The sequence below is a fragment of the Halichoerus grypus genome, chromosome 13 (assembly GCF_964656455.1).
Source record: "Halichoerus grypus chromosome 13, mHalGry1.hap1.1, whole genome shotgun sequence".
Taxonomy (NCBI): domain Eukaryota; kingdom Metazoa; phylum Chordata; class Mammalia; order Carnivora; family Phocidae; genus Halichoerus; species Halichoerus grypus.
This window is the reverse complement of record NC_135724.1, coordinates 1279026-1298345: the sequence shown is the minus strand read 5'-3', so window position 1 is coordinate 1298345 and position 19320 is coordinate 1279026.

Genomic DNA, 19320 nt, shown 5'->3' with positions numbered 1-19320 from the left:
TGTAACTCATGCTGGAATGACCCCAGCACTACACCTGGTGACCGTTTTAAATGATGAATCACCAAAAAAACCCACAAAAATATGAAAACATACACTAAATAGACCCTGAAAAGGGCACAAGTTCGCAGTAGGAGGAAGAGAGCTGAAACAAAAACCCTGTTCCTCCCCTGCTGGGAACAAACCCGCTGGAGAATCCCATTTTCACCACTCTGTGCCTACAAATGAACACAACAGCCCTGTGAGTGTTGACTCGGGTCACAAGTGCCTTTTGGTGAGCAAACAGAGAATCACAAATAGTGAGGATTGGATGTACATAAATAAAAGTGTGTTTGTATGTATGTATATATGCATGAGTGCATGTGTCTGTGTGTTTAATGTATACACACTGAGCACGTATGTGTATGTATGTACACATCTGTATGTGTGTAAGTATGTTCACATATGTGTGTACGTGTATATACGTCTGAGTGTGTGTGCATATACATACAAGTTCATGTGTGTGCATACACACGTGTGTGTGTACACATGGGCTCGTGTGTATCATGTGTATACACATAAATGTGTGTTTGTGTACACATACACAAGTGTATTGTACATATGTGTATATACATGGGAGCCCACGTGTGTATATACACGTGAGTATAGATACATAGGTGTGTATAACATACACACACGAGTGCATGTGTGTACATAAACACACACGTGTGTGCGTGTGCACATATGGGTGTGTTCGTGTGCACATGTATATGTAACCCTATGGTATAGGGCTGCTATGGGAACTAAGTGGGACCACCCACCTAAAGCACTTGGCACAACCCTTAGGCGCCACAAGCCAGTATATTTTGGCACTTATACTTTATTGTCATCATCGTCATCATCGCTATCATTAGCTTCCCTTAGATCCACCAAGGAATTACAAGACGACTCCCTGAGAGCAAAGATTTAATAGAGAAAAGCCCACAGTGCACCTCCATACCACCGTGGAAGGCTGCGGGTGACCATGGGCTCTCATGGCAGGGGCTCTGCACCATTAGCTATGAAAAGACCTTCTGGCCCCACTTTTTACCCATTTGACATTCAATTCCACATGCTTGAACATAGAAAGGAGGGGTTCTTGAAAGGAAAATAAGAGCGAACACTCCAAGAGGGTGTGTGGCAATCTCATGTGTCAGCAAAGGGAGGAGTGTTCAGGAGTCAGGACAGTCACTGCATGCCCTCGGACCCGCGCCCAGAGCCTGCACAACCCGGTACCGTCCTGGCCGACACATCACATTGTCCTGGTCCAACCTGTGCTGCCTCCCCAGGGGACAACGTGAACCAGAGTCATTAGGGTCTACGTTTAGAAGTAAGGTTGCTGAGCCCCAGGCCAGGTTCCCTGGACCCAAATCCCTGACAGGGTGGGACTCTTCATTTTTAACAAGTATCTCACATTTTTCCTATGATCCTAAGATAAGAGAACTTCTTTTTTTTTTTTTTTTTTAAGATTTTATTTATTTATTCGACAGAGAGAGACACAGCGAGAGAGGGAACACAAGCAGGGGGAGTGGGAAAGCAAGAAGCAGGCTTGCCGCTGAGCAGGGAGCCTGATGCGGGGCTCAATCCCAGGACCCTGAGATCATGACCTGAGCTGAAGGCAGTCGCTTAACCAACTGAGCCACCCAGGCGCCCCGAGAACTTCTGAACTAAAAGAGACACAACAAATTTAAGATCTTAGTAAAAGATCTTTGCAGAGAATGGGAGACTGGTTTTCTTTGAGGGATATCTCACACTTCCTGGACCAGAAATTTCAAACCCAGTTTCCTCCTCCTGGAAAATAAATGATTATAGAATGACTTTATCCTCAAAGTCCCTCCTACCTCCCACATTATGGACGACCACCACCATCACAACATTGTAATGAAGCTAAGTAGCAACTTCTGCTTAGGGGTATTGACTCAGTTACTCTAAAAGTTGGTCAGCACTGAGTACCATCCCTCTGGTGGTCACTTGCAGAGTTTTTACATTGGCAAATGACTCTAAACCAGAACCTTAAAATGAAGATAATTACTATAGTATCCTTTCAGTTAAACACTGTTACAAATTATCTAAAATTTATAATGTAGTATCTTTATCCAAGTTTAGAGCACCTTGTGTCCAGAATTATAGTTCCATGAGAAGCACAAGGAGTAACAGAGTAGTCTCCTCACTTTCTCGGGTATTTACTAGTGCTCAAAGAATGCCCTGCATCTTCAGCTATTGAATATGATGAACACCACATCATGTAACAATATAAGAAAACAGGAAACCATGTTACCTTAACCTAAGCATCTGTTGCCTGCAGGACCCTTGGTTCCAGGATCCAGGGGCACCATGCTTATCAGTGGAGTAGGTTTCTGAGCCGAGACATGTCTGGTAACTGCCTTAGACACATTCTGCTCCAATTGCACACCGTGCAGACTCCCCAGAGGAATGCCAGCCAGCCATGTGTACCCTGCGGAGAGCCTAACACAGTGCTGTTTACACAGTAGGCATTTACAACATGTCTCATGAATTTAAATGACAGGATTCACATCTTAAGTCATTTGATAATGATCTATTGAAGACCTACTATGCACCAGTCACTTTTTGCTCATCTCTGGGGACATGATCATTGTCGAGGAATAGATTTCCTGAAGGAAACTGCCGTCATGAGTGAGGCCAGGAACAGTGAATGAGGACAATCATGGAAACAGACACGGAAAGGCCAGCCCAGGCCAGGGTGGGAAAGAGTGTCAAAGTCATAGTTCTCAAAGCTAAAACCTCATTAAAAATCATAACTACAGGGGCCCCTGGGTGGCTCAGTCGGTTAAGCGACTGCCTTCGGCTCAGGTCATGATCCCAGGGTCCTAGCATCGAGCCCCGAATCGGGCTCCCTGCTCAGCGGGGAGCCTGCTTCTCCCTCTCCCCCTCCCCCTGCTTGTGCTCTCTCTCTGTCTGTCAAATAAATAACTAAAATATTTTTTATGGGCCCAGCACGCTTCCGCTGTGCCACTCTGCTTAACTAAAATATTTTTTTAAAAAATTATAACTATCGTTAACTGTTTGGATGCTGATAGTGAAAAATTTGAGTAAGATATTTTAAAATATATCTAAATTATTTCCTTATCTCCACACTTACCAAACAATGCATCTACACGATTTTCTTCTGTGGCTTTATTCACATACACATCTGAACAGATTATAGGAAACAGCTGAAAAAGGTAACTGAAGTCTTACTACATCCCATATAATAATAAAATAATGTGAGCAAAATCAAAACATGGCCAATAAACTATGTTTAACAAATTTTCCTGGATTTTTAGGATTCTGTTGTCTTTAAAGAAAACCAGAGTTAAGCATGGCACAGGCTGTAGACTGATTCTTTTGGGATTTTACTTGGAAGAACAGCCCTCTTAGACACAATATTGAACAACAATCAACAAATTGTTCGACATGATAAAACTTCAAAATCTAGTCATCTAAGTAGTTTGGCTAAATTTGACTTTTTTAAAAAATTTTTCATGAGAGGATTCGAAAATGGATCATTATTTGCTTAAATTGTAGAGAAAAAAATGTTATGAGTTAATCTCCTTAAATATTCTATCTCTGAAGTAAGTCAATTCCAAAGCGCCTAATCAACTGGCAAGTGTGAGCCTCATCAATTAGCAAATTGGTCTAGTCACAGCTGATTTTTCATTTAAATGCCAGCATTTCAGTTGCTGCAATTCCATATTTTGCTGGGACATTGGAGCCATATTCTTGCCAGCTGCCATCTCCTACTGGCCGCTCCAGGAGGGTTACCCGGGAGCTCGATGGTGGTGGAGGTCACGGTTCTGCGGGATCCACCTGCTGGCCGGGCTCCTCTGTGTAGGTTCTCACGGTCACCTTCTCCGGCCACCCCCAAGCTCTGCCCTGGTTAAGAGCACAGGGCTGAGGTCAGGCAGGTGGGATGAAACCCTGTGAGTTGAGTGAATGGAAGCAAAATGTTTCGTGCCTTCAAGTTTACATCTTCTCATCTGAAATCCATCTTAATGGTTATAAATATCGAGTGCCTTGTGAATGTAGTTGGCAACTCTTGGCACACAGAACTCCCCCCACGAAGGATGCTCTCACCGTGGTGGGTGTGCACTCCCCGCCATACCCTGGAACTGGGCCGTCATAGGTGAGGTCTGCCGCGCTCTCCCCTCAGATGGACTGTCACTGGGTCTTTCAGCACCTGTGATTCTGGCTGGTGCAGCCTCTTGCCTGTCCCCATACCAGCCTACTGAGCATCGGCCACCCTTGCTGTTGACAGTCTGATCACTTTCTCCCTACGTTAAAACTTTTGAACATCTGATTGCAACAAACCCAGTGAGTCCTAAATACTTGCTCCTTCAAGCTGCCCCTCCACTCTGGTCCCCGGCATCACTGGGAACATAAGCACCAGCACAAAACTGATCGTGCTCTGTTTTCTTTGTCCCCAGTTTGTCTCACCTGCTAGACTGTGCACTCTTTAAGGACAAGGGCCCCTGCAACGCATTGGTGAACATCCAGCATGTCATGCTGCATCCAGGGCACTGAGGGCAGGGTCTGAACATGCCTTAGCAGAGAACAGCAGTAAACTTGCCACCAGGAAATTCTTCAACATACCTCTTCTTGCTGAAATTTAAGTAAAATCTCCTGTTCTGTTGCAGAGAAATGGTTATAAAACTGTTTTCCATAGTTTATGAATGATTATCATTTAATTGTTATTTAGCTTTCTCTACTCCAGGGTGAATAATCCCAATTATTTATTTCTATTGATCTGATATGCATGGCTCAGACCTTTATCTTCTAAATATTGTCTTTATCCCAACTATCTGATAGGTCACAGAAATGGGCAAAAATCTGACAATCATTGGGCAGATAAGAACTACCTTAGACTCCAATGCTAGCTGTTCTTAGCTCAGGCTCTCCTGGCTTGCTTGGAAGGATATAACGAATGAGTTTCTTTGGATCCTCTATTAAGCTCAGTCTGGAATGCCAAGTCCACCCTGTACTGAGTCCCCTGTGACCTCGGGGTACACAGCAGTCACCTGAGAACAAATGGTGGCACCGCAGAAAGTTCCCCCAAACTAATATGGTGGTGCTGGCCAGCACCCCTGTGTGGAAATGCTGAGTGTTCCTTCTGGCACGAGGGTAGGTGAGCTCCGATTCACCTGCTACCCGCCCCCCACCACCACGCCAACACCAGCTACATCATCCAGAAAATAGAGAGAAATTTCTCCGGCTCCACGTCCTTCCATTGACCCACATTTCTGAGGCTCCAGCTTGTGAGACTGGAAACCACAACAGTAACTCATTTCTAAAGAAGTCAAAGGTGTGCATTAGACACATCAGAGACATTGGCAATGGGGAAGTGGACATTGATCTTCACTCTAATTCAGTCCTGGAAGAAAAATATGGCTTTAAATTCATTGAGTCTTTCCCTAAAATACTTTTCCAGATGGGTGTGTATTCAGCTACCTTTTTCTGTCTTGATTGTTTCATATATCGATGGGTGACCTTTTCCTCTTCTTGGCATTCCCTCCTTAAATTTGCATAAAATGTTTCCTTCATTAAATGAGGCTCTTTGAACTCAACACCATCTCATTCAGCAAGCTTCTATATGGCGTATTTACGTGCACAGTGGTAACTGGAACGTGGTATCGGCCAACACCTCATGAGATTTTTTGGTTTGACGAAAGTTAGATTTTTGTGTTGTTGTTTCTTTTAATTCAGTCACCAGGATGCTGATTTTGATTAAGGAACTTTCATTTTGAGGAAACAAGCCTGGGATGAGGAGACTGGGGATGGATGAAATGGAGAAACTTAAGACCATCTGTTGGAAAATTTCAAGTAAGAAAGGAAAAGAAACAGATAAAAATTAAAAAGGAGAAAATTGTACTGAATTTCCAGAGTCCGTGGAATGTGTGTGAAGATCAATCTAAGGAGACAGAAAACACGGGCTCCAGAGATTATTCACTTTGTGATCAGAGCTGGAAACTGAGAATCATGCAGAAGTCACACGCATGTCCCCAGACTTGATTCTCCATCAGGCAAATAATGCGGACACCCCACCCCACCCCCGTGTTTGCATCCTGAGATGCAGCCACACACACCCACTCCCGTGTTTGCATCCTCAGACGTGGCCCCACACGCCCCCCGGTGTTTGCATCCTCAGACGCGGCCCCACATCCCCCCTGTGTTTCCATCCTCAGATGCGCCCACACATCCCCCCCAGTGTTTGCATCCTCAGACATGGCCACACACACACCCACCCCAGTGTTTGCATCCTCAGACGCGGCCCCACGCCCCCCGCGTTTGCATCCTCAGACACGACCACACACACACCCCGTTTGTATCCTCAGACGCGACCACACACACCCGTGTTTGCATCCTCAGACGCGACCACATACCCCGCCCCGTGTTTGCAATCTCAGACGCGACCACACACCCCCCCGTTTGTATCCTCAGACACGACCACACACCCCTCCGTGTTTGCATCCTCAGACACGGCCACACACCCCTCCGTGTTTGCATCCTCAGACACGGCCACACACCCCTCCGTGTTTGCATCCTCAGACACGGCCACACACCCCCCCTGTTTGTATCCTCAGACACGACCACACACCCCTCCGTGTTTGCATCCTCAGACGCGGCCACATACCCCGCCCCGTGTTTGCAATCTCAGACGCGGCCCCACGCCCCCGCATGTTTGCATCCTCAGACACGGCCACACACCCCCCCTGTTTGTATCCTCAGACACGACCACACACCCCTCCGTGTTTGCATCCTCAGACGCGGCCACATACCCCGCCCCGTGTTTGCAATCTCAGACGCGGCCCCACGCCCCCGCATGTTTGCATTCTCAGACGCGGCCACACACACACCCCACCCCGTGTTTGCAATCTCAGACGCGGCCACATGCCCCCCCCATGTCTGCATCCTCAGACACGGCCCCAAGCCCATTCCTATTTCCGTATCCTGGTTTCTCCTCAGCACCTACTCAACTATTTGAATTGGCCTTGGTGGGTCATCTTTCAACCAGAGGCAGGAGCTGGAGTCCCTGGATCTCCCTCTGCAGGGGGATGGCCCCCTGGTGCTGGTGTGGTCTGGGCCTGGGTCCACACCATGTCCTCAGATCTTGTCCTGCAGGCGCCTTTATTCTGTGCATCTGGGCGTCCGCGACAATCAAGATGCTCAGAAATGTTGCCTCTGGCATGAACATTTCAGTTCATGAAACAGAAGCAAAAGGAACACAGGTCTGACCCTTTTTGGAACTCTGATGGTGAAACAGGGGCCCCCGGCAGCCCCCCGCGCCTTCCAGATCCTTCTCAGAGCAAGTGCTTCTCAAGGGTTAGCACACGTAGGAACCGCCTGAGCAGGTGGTGAACTCGGAGTGCCACACCGCACTCTAAATATCCGATTCGGTGGGTCCGGTGAGGGGCTCAAGAAACCTCGTGTAAACACACTGTTGGAGGTTAGAGAGCTGCTGACCCTCGAAACACCTGGGAAATGCTGCTCTCTGGGCACCGCAGTCCCGCACCTGTGCCCCTCACTCTGCCCCCAGGATCCAGCCCGGCGCCTTCGCTGTCAGATACTCAACAGGCATGTTTCCAAAGAATGCATGGGGAGAGCACACAGCAGAGATGAGCGGGCGAGAGGTGGGAAGGGCAATGACACTCGTCAAGACGGGGAGCTGGGATCTGCCTTTTCAGAGGTGCCCACTCGCACCAGGCTTCACGCTAAGCCCTTCCTCACAGAAACAGGGAGTCAGCTGTTCAAAGGATCTCTCTTTGCAGATGAGGGGGAAAGGTCGAGCAAGTGAAAGTGTAGCCCACGAGCTGGAGTTGGAGGGAGAGGATGTGGACACAGGTCCAAGCCACACCAACACCAAGGGGCCACCTCTGCAGATGGAAAGACCCCAAGCCTCAATGAGCTGCAGGCTAATGGCCATTATCTTGAAGTCCCGTGTAGGAAGTATGCCCAGAGTCAGTTTACCAGGGAGCCTGGGCTGGTAATACAGTGGACCGTATCAGGGGGAAGGGGGATGCTCTGAGGCTTTCTTTAGATTCTTTCTTGAGAATGCATTCGACTCGGATGGAAGCAAAGCAAGAGATAATCTGTGAAGAATGCTCTTGGTGTGGTGGAGACAGAACGGAGGGGCGGATGAAATGAGATTAAGCAGGAGAGCGGCGGCGCTCAGCAGTCTCCAGCGCGCGTACCGCCTCGGCGCCGTGCACTTGAGTCCCTGCACTAAATTGCATCCACTTAGAAGAATAGTGGGAGCCTCAGTGAAGGCCCAGGATTAATGGAGCTTGACCAACTTCAAATACCACTGAACAAGTTCTGACAATGTCTTGTAAAGTTTCTCTTCTGCAGGCTGGGTAAACAGCACACTGTCTCTTTAACTGATTTTATTTTTTTTCTTTTCTTTCTTTCTTTTTTTTTTTAGTTTAAAGATTACATTTAATATCTATTTCCCAGCAGTGTACAAACTGACATCATCTACTCATAAAAGCAGAATGCTTTGCTTTTTTAAGCTTCAAGCTGAATAACAAATTGCCACAGATGACAGCATAAAAGAATAACAGAATGGAATCAAAGGAAAATTCATTGTCAACAGAAACCCCCTGCTGAGGAATTTCAATTTCATATATCTAATTATCCCTGTCAGTTGGAAGAACTGACAAAAAGCATTCTTTGTTCTCTTGTTCTGCCTCCCGCATCTCACTCTCAATTAATTCCGGCATACAAATATGACTAATTGTCTTTGCAGTGCTCAAGAGCTCTGTATATAAATGTTCACGAACTGAAAATGATTTGGAGGGTATTCATGCACCGATTTATGATATTCGAGCACAATAGACATGCATAATTCAGGTGACCATGTTAGCACCCTCACACACCCGCATTACAGAGATTAGGCAAGATTCTCTTTTCACATCCTTTTTTCATATCTGCTTGGTGACAATAACTCACTTTGCACCTATTAAAAGAGGAAGCATTATATGTCTGCTGTGGCTCATTGAAATTACCATGAACAAGATTATCAGCATTTAAATAGCATATGGGCAGTGAAGTGACTTGGGGGGAGAGACAGAAAAATATTAGGGACTTCTTAAAAGCACAACACGATCTCTCTGTGAAGGTTAAAGTCTGAGTTTTGATTTCGGTTTGTGGGTGGTGTTGTTTGGGGATTTGCTTTGGTTTTTTTCTGTTTCTTTCTTTCTTTCTTTTCTTTTCTTTTTTTTTTTTTTTTTTTTTTTTTGCCCCTCGGTCTAGATCAGTCTTGTCAAAATGCTTTTCAATTAATGTAGCTAATGCTCTCATTGTCTTCTCTAGTAAATACAAGTGCAGGCTTCTCTCACTTATTTTAACTTAGCAACTTAGTTTACACTATTGTGGCAACATCTAAACAAAACACAAATGCGACTCAGCATGTAATAAAGAGGAAATAACATTTAACAAGAAAAATGCTTTTGTCACTACAAAATGAATGTTTCTAAAAACTACATTTCTCTGCATTTTAACAAAATCATTTTTGTAATTATAATTTAAAGTTAACTCTAATTCAGAAAATGAAAGTTAGAGTCCCTTCCAAATTATGGCGTCTAAATAGTCTGCTAAAATAAATCCACGATTCTGCAACACTATTTAACTGTTAGCACATATGTTTCATTGACTGCCCGATCCCAACATATATTTTATTATCATCTGTGTTTTTTTGTTGCAAAAAATTAAAAAATGAAGCATGCTCTGGTCATAGCCGAGCAGCCTCTTTAAAGTTCAGAGAGTGAATGCTATTCACTAACAAGTAGACATTTTTTGGAGTCTAATCATATTGTCAAGGTTACTAATAAAGGACCAATATGACATTCTAAAGGGCTTAGTATAAATTACCAAAAAAAAAAAAAAAAGTGCTTTTGAGCAGTGAAAGAGATTTTTTTTTTGTAAATTGCTTCTCCTGAACTTTTTTTAGTGTGGGAACTTTTAAAAGTCTGCTTCTGGGGTAATTTTTGTCAGGAAAGCAGCAATTCAAGATATAGGATCTTTATAAAGACTGTCAGCTGCTGCCTACCTGGTAGAAATTGCTAAAGGGCCACCAAGCTGACATGCCCTCTGTTGTTCAAAAATCCATTAACTAGAATCCTCCCGAGCTGCAGAAAATATCCCCCTGGACTCTCCCTCCTCACATCCCCACCTTGTCTAGAGTCTGTTGGCTCTAAGAGTCTTGCACTCATTCTTCCATTTGTGTCTATTGCGTGGCTCACAGAGGGGCTTGAGCACTAACCTCAGAGCTCTCTCTTCAGGGAGTGAGGACTCACAGAATTTTGTCTAAGTATGAGGCAGCAGATTCTCAGTAAGATTTGATTTGGGGCATTGCAGCTGTCTGCACTGGCTCACTGCTGACACAGTTGAGGTGAGGCTGGCTCATGTCCGTTCAGAATCAATATTTCCATAAGGATGTAAAGACACATGTGTGCGTGCATGTGTGTGTGCATGCGTGTGTGTGCATGTGTGCATGTGTGCGTGTATTGTGTGCATGTGTGCGTGTGCATGTGTGCGCGTGTATGTGTGCATGTGTGCATGTGTGTGCTGCATGTGTGTGCTGCATGTGTGTGCTTGCACGCATGTGCATGTGTGTATGTGTGTGCATGTATGTGTGCATGTGTGTGCATGTATGTGTGCATGTGTGCATGTGTGCATGCGTGTGCGCATGTGTGTGTGCGTGTATGTGTGTGCATGCATGTGTGCTTGCCTGCACGTGTGTGCGCACATGTGCATGTGTGTGCATGCATGTGTGCTTGCATGCGTGTGCGCGCATGTACATGTGTGCGCTGTATGTGTGCCCATGTGCATGTGTGCGCGTGCATGTGTGTGCGTGTGCCTGTGTGTGCGTATGTGTGTGCGCGTGTATGTGTGTGCATACATGTGTGCTTGCGTGCATGTGTGTGCGTGTATGTGTGCGCATGTGCATGTGTGCGCGTGTATGTGTGTGCATGCATGTGTGCTTGCGTGCATGTGTGTGCGCATGTGCATGTGTGCGCGTGTATTGTGTGTGTGCATGTGTGTGCGTGCATGTGCATGTGTGTGCGCGTGTATGTGTGCGTGTGTGCATGTGTGTGCGCATGTATGTGTGCGTGCGTGTGTGTGCGTGCGTGTGTGTGCACACGTGCATGTGTGTGCATGTATGTGTGCGTGCACGTGTGTGCATATATGTGTGTGCGCGTGTGCACAGCTTAGCTACAAGAGATGTTTTGAGTTGAAATGTGAACTACATACCTAATGCACTACCAAATGCAAAAAGGCAACCCCATAAAGAAGAAACAGCATCGTGGATCTTAGGCACAGATGAAGGTCTGGGCCTGACAGTCATTAGCTCTGAGCAGAAATCCCAGCTGCCTGAACGCACACTTGTTTTTGTGTAACATTTGAAAAAGTCTTCTGAGAGTAGGCTTTCAGTGAAGATGGGGTGATTCTCTATCTTTCCAAAATAGCAAATACCATCATAAATGTCATCGTCAAGCCATCCATCTCTTTGTTACAATGACAAATATTCATGAACTTGGAAGCAATTTTCTGATATCTCAAGTTATAAATTACCAGAACAAAACATTAAAACAATACAGTAAATTAAAGCTCAATCAAGAGAAAATAGGTTTGTTTTGTTCTCAAAAGATATTTAAAGTTACCAGACTGAGTGGTGAGTTTGAGAGAGAGAATAAAAGTCTAACCAAAAAAGCATCAAAAAAAAGGTATTTTTTAGAGAGAACTCAAGCTCTAAGGAAGAATTCACAGAAGCAGCTGAATCCCAGTTCCTGACGTGGTACCCTCCATGCAGCGCCACCTGCCCGGCCACGGGCTGAGCTTGTTGGTGGCACAGCCGTCACACGTCCTCCTGACCAGCCAGTTGTGTAAGCTGCAGCTGGTACCACTGGGGGCCACCCAGCGCGTGGACGTCCAGCGGGCCAGGAACCGAAGCTCCAGCAAAGCTAGAAGGCAAAGGGGACAGCGGTCGCCAGCATGGCACCTGCCCGGTGGAGAGCGGTGTGGGCGTGCGGGCAGCAACTGCCTCCAGGCTGGGGTGCAGAGCTGGAGAAGGTGAAGACTTCACAGCCCCGAGATCAGAGGAGGCCCCGAAGGAGGGGCAGGGCTAATGGTGGGACCTTCCTTCATGGCTGCAGGACGTGGCTCAGATACCTGCAACCTACAGCGCAGACAGTGATTTCCAGGAAAGGCCATCATGAAGCACGGATCACTACATTAAAAACTAATGATGTGCCCCGCATCGGGCTCCCTGCTCAGCGGGAAGCCTGCCTCTCCCTCTCCCACTCCCCCTGCTTGTGTTCCCTCTCTCACTGTGTCTCTCTCTGTCAAATAAATAAAATCTTTAAAAAAAAAAAAAACTAATGATGTACTGTATGGTGACTAACATAACATAAAAAAAAAAAAAGCCCATCACGAATCCATTTTCCCCACACTCAAAATGTTGCTAATGCTGAGGTCCAATCCTGCCAGCCATGATTGAACCTGGTTCTAGCTGTTGTATGTGCATGGAAATTGGGGTGATTGCAAATTTTGTTCTCTCCTTAGGCCAAGACTACTGCAGGGCAAAGAAGAATTCCTGAGAGCCACACTTCGCTGGAGAAACATCTCAAGGATTTGCAGAATCATAGACTGTTTTGCTGGAGGAAATGAAAGAGTAGGCTTGTTGGGGCCACTACTTTGTTTTACAGACCAGGAAACTAAGACCCAGAGAGGTGGAGGCTTTGCCCAAGGACACCCAGTCAGGGGCCAACAACACCTGGACCCCACGGTCTTGCTGTTCAGTGTGGCGACATCTGCCTTATATTGAACGGATGGGGACTTCAGTGTCAAACTGCTCTCTTTTTAGCTGGTGAAGCTCCTCCCAGGTTTTGCATTGCAAAGCTGTTTCATCTCTTCCTCTGCCAGGATTTTAAAAATTTAAGATTGTAATAGAACAATTGATTGCTGGCCACTCTAAACCATATTGTATTACGGTTGTTAGCGATATGAGAGCCGACTATCCAAACCTAGCAAGCGCGTACCAAAGCTGGAGAGGGTCAGCTGTGGTTGGAGCTTTTAGTAAAGGATCAACAATTTTAATGAGACTGATGCATTTTGGAATTTCATTTTGGGATGTACGTCGAAACCAGATGTGGTCCTCAAGCACTGGGATGAGGACAGAGAAGCGATGCCTATGTCTGCCTTTGGAAGAAGTGGCTTGTTTGATGGAGGCCCCAGCAGCTCAGCTCTGGTCAGTGAGGCCCTGGGGGCAGGCGGTGTGAGAGCCCCCAGGTCCTCCTGGAGCCGGCCACTCCCCCACCCTCGGGGCGCTCTGGTTGGGAAAGGAAAGAGTAGTGATGGGGATAGCCAAACTCAGCTCATTAATTGGAAGCTCCCAGGTATATTTTTTAAGGTTTTATTAATTTCTTTTAGAGAGAAGGGGAGAGAACAGACAAGCAGGGGAGAGGGGCAGAGGGAGAAGCAGACTCTCACTGAGCACAGAGTGCGACATGGGGCTCGATCCCAGGACCCCGAGATCATGACCTGAGCTGAAACCAAGAGTCAGATGCAACCAACTGGGCCACCCAGGTGCCCTGGAAGGTCCTGGATATTTTAACTACAAAATTAGAAGTTTGCTTTTCTTATAATTTTTTAAATGTTTCCATGAAGATCATTGCCACTGTCATTCACATGCCACTGTAACAAAATAGCAGAGAGACTCTGAACACCCTTCACCCAGTTTCCCCCGATGACGACACCTTGCAAAGCTGTAGAACAACATCACAAGGAGGAAATGAACATGGTGTAACCCATCAACCTTCCTTAGATTTCACCAGTTTTGCACGGCTTGACGTGTGTGTGCTGTTTTTCTCAGGAGGCCATCCCGGCAACCACCAGCACAGCCAGAACACAGAACCACTCCACCACCAGTGTCCCTGAGCTACCCCATCATCCCCACAGCCTCCTCCTTCCTCTACCCCTACCCCTGCCAACGGCTCACCTGTTCTCCATCTCTGTGATTTGCCCATTTCAAAAATGCTGTATGAATGGAATCATATTGTTTGTGACCTTCTGAGATCGACTTTTGAAGATAACCTTGAGACCTGTCCACACTGTTGCATGGATGCATGTATTGCTGATGCCCATCCCTTAGTGCATGCACCCAGCTGTCTCACGGAGCACACCAGGTTGTTTCTAGTCTTCGCCGTCAACCATAAAGCCACCAAGAACACATGTGTACGGGTTTTGAAATGAATGCAAACTTTCTTGAGGACGGGTGCCCAAGAGTGTGATGGCTGGAGCACACATTTAGTTTTGCAAGAAACCGCCATCTTTATTCCAACCGACTGACATCATTGGGTTTGAAGTGAGTTACTCGTAAACAGACCTTTGTTCGATCGTGTTGTTTTATTTTTTTAATCTTTTCTGCCTGTCTCTGATTATAATAGTTGTATTTAGACCATTTACACTTAAGACAATTACTGACATGTTTCGGCTCTGGTCAGTTTGTTTTCGGTTTGTTTCTCCTATTTCTCATCTTCTCTTGCTCGTCTCTCAGCTGCTTGAGCATTTTTTAGGAGTTCATCTTGATTTATTGATAGTGTCTTCCAGTATATTATTTAATATAGTTTTATTTTTTTGCTTAGTATAACAATTAGTACATAATTTATCACATTCTACTGGTGTCAACATTTTACTACTTAGAGTTAAATATTGAAAAATTAATTCCCCTGAGGTCCCTTTGAATGATTATTCCATTTCCTCTGCATCCACCTCACAGTGTTATCACTGATGCTTTCACAGTCGAGGATGACTTAGGAGACCCGTGAGGTGGTGCACGCCCACCCCTCCTCCCTTTTTGAAGCTCCACACCTTCCCATCTGTTTGGAGACCATCCCTTAGCCATTCTTCCAGGGCAGATTTCCTAGCAACAAATTCTTTCATATTTCCTTTGTGGGAAAATACCTTGATTTCCCCTTCAGTTTTTTTTTTTTAATTTTTTATTTAAATTCAATTTAGTTAGCATATAGTATATTATTACTTTCAGAGGTAGAGTTGAGTGATTCATCAATATTATATAATGTATATAACACCCTGTGCTCATCACATCACGCGCCCTCTTTAATGTCCATCCCCCAGTTACCCCATCACACACTCCCCTCCCCTCCAGCAACCCTCAGTTTGTTTCTTATGATTAAGAGCCTCTTGGTTTGTCTCACTCTCTGATTTCGTCTTATTTTATTTTTCCTTCCCTTCCCTTCCCCTATGATCTTCTGTTTTCTTTCTTAAATTCCACATAAGAGTGAAATCATATGATAATTGTCTTTCTCTGATTGATTTATTTCCCTCAACATAATACCCTCTAGTTCCATCCATGTCATTGCAAATGGCAATATTTCATTTTTGTGATGGCTGCATAATATTCCATTGTGTATATATATATATATATATATATATATATATATATACACCACATCTTTATCCGTTCATCTGTCGATGGACATCTGGGCTCTTTCCATAGTTTGGCTGCCGTGGACATTGCTGCTATGAACATTGGGGTGCAGGTGCCCCTTTGAATCCCCTTTAGTTTTGTAGGACATTTTCACGGGATCTAGACTTCTGGGTTGACAGCTCTCTTCTCCCAGCTCCTGATAAGTGCTGAGTCACTTTCTTCCCACTTCCCCAGTTCCAGAGGGGAAACCAGCTCCATTCGGGCTGGTGTGTCCCTGCAAGCTGTGTCACTCCTCTGGCCGAGTTCAACATTTTATCCTTCTCTTTAGTTTCAAGAGATTAATTAAAATGTAGGAGTAGTTTTCTTGGTGTAGTTTTCTTGGATTTATCTAATTTAGGATTTGTTTAACCTCTTGGATCTGTAGATTTGTCTTTTGCCAAATTTGGGAGGTTTTCAGCAATTATTTCTTCAAATACTTGTTCAGTACCATTCTCTCTCCTCCCAGGACTCAATGATATGTTAGCTCTTTTGTTATCGACCCACAGGTGTTTGGGATTTTTAAGTTTTTCCAGTTTGGACAAATTCTGTTGATCTGTTCTCAAGTCTCACAGATTCTCTCTGTCATCTCTATCTGCTGAGCCCATCCAGCTAGATGTTTATTATTATTATTATTAGGCGATTGTATTTTTCATTTCTATTTTTCCATTTGGTTCTTCTTTATAACTACTACTTCTTTGCTGAGATTTTCTACTTTTTATCCTTATCCAAAAAAATTATAACTCTTTGTTCCAAGCATTCTTTGATGGTTGCTTTAAAATTACTGTCATATGTTAAATACTTAATGCCTGTCCCATGGGTTAATCCATGATTCATCCCAGTGATAGTGTCTGTTGATTCTTTTCTCAGGCGAGTTGTGATTTCCCTGTTTCTTGGTACGACAGGTGATTTTGGGCCGTATCCTGAATATTTTGGATATTATATTATGACACTCTGGGTCCTGCTCAATCTTCTGCGTTTAGCAACAGCCCCCTGTTGAGATGTAGTGCAGGGCCAGGTGGCATGTAGGCTGAGTTTCCCACTGGCCCCGCTGACAGCACCCAGCCTCGCTGTCCACGAATGGGGCAGGAGCTCCATCTCCCTTGGCCTCGCTGACCCCACCATCCCATGTCCTCCAGGTGGGGTACAGCCCCCTTGGCGCTGGGCACAGCCAACACCAGGGCGGGAGGCACGGGGCACCCACGGTCCCCGCTGAGTGTCCGGACACCACCCCAGCAGGGCCATCAAAGCACCCACTGCTCCCCACTGGCTGGTAAGTGAAAGTCAGCCAAGTGCTCAGCCCACAGACTCCACCAGCAGCCTGGTCCTTGGGGAGGGGGTGGGAGAAGGTAAAAGATCCATTACCCACATGAACCTGTTGAAATGCCAGGAAGGAGGGAAAGTGTGCAGCTTTCTGCTAGTGTTCAGATGGAGTGAACTTTTCTGTTGGTGGAGCCAGTCCTTCTGGCTGAGGGAACCTGGCTTCCTTGGACAGTTACCGTCTGTGTCTTCGGCAGTTTTGGGTTGGGGGCCGCTGCAGTGCGCTGTCCATCCCGGAGGCTGTGGTGGACAGTAAGGAAACCCAAGGAACTCACTGTGACGTCATCCTCAAGTCTCGAGGTCCCCAGCCCATCTGCCTTCCTCCTGCAGTCTTCTCATGCTTCTTTGTTGTGTTACGGCCGGGACTTTCCACTTGTAAAAAATAAGCAGGTGGCAGGGACAGAACTACTCCATCTCAGCCAAAACCAGGACATGTCCTTGTAATTTTTCATCCATTAAAATAAAAAAGGAAACAGAGAGATGTTACCAATGAGTTAAATTCACTGGAAAGAAGGGTTTCTGAGCCTCAGAATGCTGAAATCTGGGGATTCAATCCATCCGTGGAGGCCGCCATGCATTGCGGACTGTAGACCAGCTGCCGTGGCCCCCCAGTTCGAGGCCAGCAGCATCTCCCCTCCAGTCCTGACCACTGGCTCTGTCTCCTCAGAGATCCCCAGATCCCCTCCTGTTGAGAACCCCGGGTCCTGATCAACTGAAGATGCTTTATATACATCCAGGTATATATATATATATATCTCCAGGACATCTTATTCTTCTGGAAAAAAATAATGATTATGGCAAATCTCTCAATATTACTAAAAACATGGGGCACCTGCGTGGCTCAGTCTGTTCAGTGTCTGACTTTGGCTCAGGTCGTGATCCCGGAGTCCTGGGATCGAGCTCTCTGCTCAGCAGGGAGTCTGCTCCTCCCTCTCCCTCTGCTCCCCCTGCTCATGCTTCTTTCTCTCTCAAATAAATCAATAAAACCTTTAAAAAATATTCCTAAGAATGTGTGATAAACAGATATCTCGCCAACACATAACAGGCCCACATTGTATCTAACTGATGCTGTAGGATGCAAGAGCTCTCTGGTGGTAGTGAACGCCCATCAGGGACCCTAAAACATATGCAACATTAGGTTATAAGTTTTCTTGTGTATCTAAGCAGTGAGATGAGCTCTCCCCTTGGCATAAACAGCACCGAAAGTTATAGTTGTCTTGCCATTGGTGCCCCCAGCCCTCGGCCCACGTGGTCCCTGTCTCCAGGGCGTCCAGGCTCATCCCCACTTGCACCATCTGTGTGAATGGGACCATCCTTGCTAAATAAATGTGAGATGCATCTGCCTTCAACCTGTTACCACAGAAGAGATTTCTGCGCTGTCATTTATTTAAACTAGTACACTTCCAGAAGACCTCTGGTCTCCACTCATGAAACGTAAACATGCTACATTCATGCAAAGAAAACACACTGACACCCACTATCAAATTAGCTACCAGATCCCCTTCTGTCGTATCTAGGAGCCAGAACCTAAGGCAATGTATCTATGGGTAAGTGGGAGCCATGTCGACGAGGTAGAGAGAGCCCTGCATTTCGATCAGAAGGCTGGGGCTCACATCTTTACCCCTAACGGAGTGATATTTTCTTCCGAGCCCTGTTTCCTTCAGATGTAAATGAGTATAATAATGCTACTTCCAGAGCCACAGCTAAGCTTAAATTAAATAGCATAGATAAAACATGTTCTAAACCATATAGAATCATTTGAAGTGCATTATTTCTCACCCTTCTCAAAATCCCTATACATTTATAGTGGCAGCATATTGATTACTAAGATGCATTATATTTTAGCTAATCGATGCATACATTAATTAATTAACTAATTAGTAATGTCTCCAAAACTACATTTTTAATGTTTCAATTGAGAGATTTTGTATCAATATAATTGCAAGGTTTGGAGATAAAAAGGTAAATAAGTCATGCCCACTGGTCTCAAGAAGTTCATGTTCATTCGCTCTTTTATTCAAACCAATATTCATTGAACATTATTGTTTACACCTATTAAGCACTGTGGGGTTCCGGGGATAGATATAACAGTGATCAAGACAGGCCTCCCCTCAAAGAGCTTACAGTACCTCTGATGAGAAATGCAGCCTGGTGAGCGTTGCGTCACATGAACGGGATGGTATGGTAAGTACCGTAGGAGCGCCAGGCATGGGGACATACCCCAGCCCTAGGGAGTCAGGGAAGGCTTCCTGTAAGAAGCAAACTCCAAATACAAATAAGGGTTAGGCAAGTGAGTATAGAGGGAAAGGTCATCTGGGTAGATGAGAACCAAATAAAATATGTAAGCATAGAAAGGACTCAATAAACATGTGAGTCTCGACTAATTTGACTGACTGTTGATTGATAGGCTGACTGATAAAGATACACTTTCTTTGCAGGAATCAGAGGAGAGAAGGGAGAGGATGGAATGAGAACAGGCCAGG